Source organism: Glandiceps talaboti, chromosome 10, assembly GCF_964340395.1.
Source record: "Glandiceps talaboti chromosome 10, keGlaTala1.1, whole genome shotgun sequence".
Classification (NCBI taxonomy): Eukaryota; Metazoa; Hemichordata; class Enteropneusta; family Spengelidae; genus Glandiceps; species Glandiceps talaboti.
The window spans coordinates 20108155-20112762 of NC_135558.1; the positions used below are offsets into that span (position 1 = coordinate 20108155).

Here is a 4608-nt window from a genome sequence, read left to right on the forward strand (position 1 = left end):
AAAACGCCATTCCTTTATTTAACAAAAACTAAGTGTAAACAAAACTTCCCTTTTCTGTCATTCAGAGGGACGTGCAGGGATTTTTTGAATAGATACTGATTTAAACTCTCCCAGGAATGGTTGGTGATATTTGTTTATTGCGCTGTTACGCACTGCGCAGTTCACTTGTGTATCTATCTTCTTGCACATCTTAAAAGTTTTTTATTTTGCAGTTTAACAAATTATAAGCACAGACTTGGTCTAACCTTTATGTTATTCACGTCGTTTACCCAATATATCCATCCACCTTAGTTGGTCGTCATTTACACAAACACGAAACAAAAGTGTGCTTCAGTTAGAATTATTTAGTGTAAAATTTTCGTAGTCGGCAGGATTCGAACCTGCGCGGGCAGAGCCCAATAGATTTCTAGTCTATCGCCTTAACCACTCGGCCACGACTACTCACGACCACTTTCATAGATAATACACATGATGTGGTTTTCATGAAAATTCTCTGAAAATATATTTTCATAAATGTTAAGGTTCTGTAAATTGTCATACGCCACATGGCGATAACTCTATATTTTGGAAACACGGGTTTTTATGTTTCTCCTTTTTTATTCATGCCCATGTCCAAGGCATGTACGCGACGTGGCAGTCGATAACAAAACGACTGCATCTCTGCAGGCTACACTTTGGTGTTACTATTACTTATGCATCAAATTGCGTGACGTGGGGGGGGGGGGGCTTGAATCGGAAATTGTGACCTTTACTGTGGGGTCACATTGCCAGTGACAGGAGGGTAGTTTTGAACTTGCATTCAACTTTAGACATTTAATTTATTTACGATTAGTCTCCGTTCCCACCTCCACTACAACACACATAAACGTATACGTACATATCAGTCAGTTGAAAATGACCGATTCCCGAATCTTAACTACTCCATTCAGCACCTATAAAACTAATCCTAATTTCGCAAGGACTATCAAACCTGCACTACCTGAAACTGTCATATTTTTTTCATCAAAAAACCAAAGATATATTCACAAAAAATGGCCAATTACTTACAAAAAAGCAGCACACCTGTAAATTAGTGGTCAGTATTATTTGGAGGTGTAGCGGCAAATTTGACTCTTGAGAGAATGTTCGGTTTTTGAATTCGTCAAGTATGTTAAAACTCTACTAGTAATTAGAGTATTATTTTTCCGTCAGACAAACACAATATGTTGACTGAATCTGTACAACCGGTCATCAATGTAATTTAAATTTCAAATGTTGCCAAACTCGCAATGTTTACAATTTCATCTATTATGGTGACAAATCGGTTAAAACTCGAACAAATAGTTAAATCGTATATCTATGGAAATCCGATAGTAACATGCGACATGCGAGTTGCAAAACTGTTACCTGCGACGATCGGATTTCCATATATATCAGCCTACACACATGTACTGATAATCTAGTACGGCTCATAATGAATTTGACAAACACATGTGCACGTGCACACACATATACACACAGACACTTACATACATGCATGCACACATACATACATACATACATGCATACATACATACATACAGACAGACAGACAGACAGATACACTGTTTATACCTACATAAGACCAAAACACTAAACCCATCCACCCATAAAAACTACTGTGCACGTAAATTATGCTGTTGATATTTAAAAAAAGAGATTTATTGATTTATTGCCTAATTGATCATAAATTCATCACATAACCTTGACAAAGACAACATCCATGTGTAGGTATTTGTGACAGAGCTGACTATAGGCTAACAGAGTGAGTTAGAATTAATGTACATTATTATGACACATGTTCCAAACTCTCTCTCTTTTTCTTTTTTTTTAATAGATTTTTTTTTTTAAATTTAAATTTTATTTTACATGGATGATTTTGTATTTATTATAATATCAGTTAGTGCCTCTTGAACACCAAGGGCACTGGGTCGATCGGAGGGGACCATGGCATAACAGTGCTCGCACAGATCTCGAAGTGTCCCACTCTCCAGCATCTTGATGTTTTTTGGCCGGACAGTCTTACAACTTTCTAGTTTACTTCGGATCTTTGTGATTACTATAGAGGTGTTGAGATCTAGATAAGGTGTTAGGAGGCAGACCGTCTCGGCCATGCAACAACCCAGTGCAAGATGTCTTTGGAGGTGGTGGTCGGTGATGATGGATCAGTAAATGCCTGTGGTGCAGAGTATTAAACTGCTCCTCCAAATGGGTACTGGGGGTTGTCGGTGGTGGTTGAAAATGGAAAACCACACAGTTTTGGAACCATCCCTGGTAAAGTTATCTAAAAAACGACAAATAGAAATTTGATTGTAACATATGTCGTCAAGATATTGTCAAATTGGAATATGTAGGTACCTACCAAGATATTGTCAAATTGGAATATGTAGGTACATACCAAGATATTGTCAAATTGGAATATGTAGGTACCTACCAAGATATTGTCAAATTAGAATATGTAGGTCCATACCAAGATATTGTCAAATTGGAATATGTACAATGTAGGTACCTACCAAGACATTGTAAAATTGGAATATGTAGGTACATACCAAAATATTGTCAAATTGGAATATGTAGGTACATACCAAGATATTGTCAAATTGGAATATGTAGGTACATACCAAGATATTGTCAAATTAGAATATGTAGGTACATACCAAGATATTGTCAAATTGGAATAGGTAGGTACATACCAAGATATTGTCAAATTGGAATAGGTATAGGTACATACCAAGATATTGTCAAATTGGAATAGGTAGGTACATACCAAGATATTGTCAAATTGGAATAGGTAGGTACATACCAAGATATTGTCAGGTTTGACGTCATTATGTATAATGCCGTTTTGATGCAAAGCATTCAATCCATTGGTTGCGCCATATATTATTAGTAGTCGCTCTGTAAGAGTTATCTGTGAAACGAAATGTTGTAAACAGTATGGATACATGAGTTATGTTTCTGGTGAAATGATGACTTTGAGGGAGAATATAGACACGGGTAGAGAGATATTGCGTCCGACCATCCGTCTGTCAATCTGTCTGGCACAATGACATCACAGTGATGAATAGTATACTAGGTGGGACCTATGTTATAGACTTTAAATATAGCAGACCTATATGAGAAAGACCCATGATAGACCAATGGGATTATTGGCCTATGTGATATACCTATATGATAGACCTATGTAATATACCTATATGATAGACCTATGTGATATACCTATATTATAGACCTATGGGATTATTGGCCTATGTGATATACCTATATGATAGACCTATGTGATAGACCTATATGATAGACCAATGTGATATACCTATATGATAGACCTATGTGATAGACCTATATGATAGACCTATGTGATAGACCTATATGATAGACCAATGTGATATACCTATATGATAGACCTATGTGATAGACCTATATGATAGACCTATGTGATAGACCTATATGATAGACCAATGTGATATACCTATGATAGACCAATGAGATTGGCCTATGTGATATACCTATATGATACCCCTATGTGATATACCTATATGATAGACCTATGTGATAGACCTATATGATAGACCAATTTGATATACCTATGATAGACCAATGAGATAGGCCTATGTGATATACCTATATGTGTGATATACCTATATGATAGACCAATGAGATTGGCCTATGTGATATACCTATATGATAGACCTATGTGATATACTTATGATAGACCAATGAGATAGACAAATGTGATATACCTATATGATAGACCAATGAGATTGGCCTATGTGATATACCTATATGATATACCTATGTGATATACCTATATGATAGACCAATGTGATATACCTATATGATAGACCTATGTGATAGACTATGTGATATACCTATATGATAGACCAATGTGATATACCTATATGATATACCTATGTGATAGACCAATGAGATTGGCCTATGTGATATACCTATATGATAGACCTATGTGATAGACTATGTGATATACCTATATGATAGTCCTATGTGATATACCTAATAGTATATAGTGTAACTATAATTTGCCTCATACTTACATAATGTCCTCCAATAACGTCATTATAGATGAGTACATGAAAATCTATTCCCTCTACTAATTCCAACACAATGGTCGGACCATGTTCATGGTTCCAACAAGCTCCATAAGTCTTGACAACATTGTCACAGTCAATGTGTAGTAGTTTACTAGAAATAAGACCATCAAAGATGATACTTAAAAAATCATTGCAATTTTGCAAATTTAATTGAATCTTTATCAACTTTAAAGCCTCGGTCTACGTTGTAGGCACAATCGCAAATAAATTTGCATTTAAATCAGCGAAATAGATGGTGATATTCTTGCGAAAATGGACGAAAAGTTCTACTGCAGCTGAATATACTATAGCTGATGTAAGATTAATTTTCGTCCACCTTTTAAGTAAACTTAAGCTTCAAGTTATTAAGACACATGAAAGGAAACCGAAATATGGACGATTATGAGCTCACCATTTGGCCTGATAAAAATAATTGTGTGGTTCCGATTACGCTCTATTTTAGAATAGGTGGGGTCGATAGATTTTTTATTTTATTTTTATA

The 4608-nt window shown here is 35.5% G+C and overlaps 1 non-coding gene across 1 annotated transcript; it reads right to left on the bottom strand.

Moving 5' to 3' along the window:
- Window positions 1-359: 359 nt before the first annotated feature.
- Trnas-aga (transfer RNA serine (anticodon AGA)) lies at window positions 360-441 on the bottom strand. The gene has a single exon. It is a non-coding gene; the product is annotated as a tRNA-Ser (tRNA).
- Window positions 442-4608: the final 4167 nt, after the last annotated feature.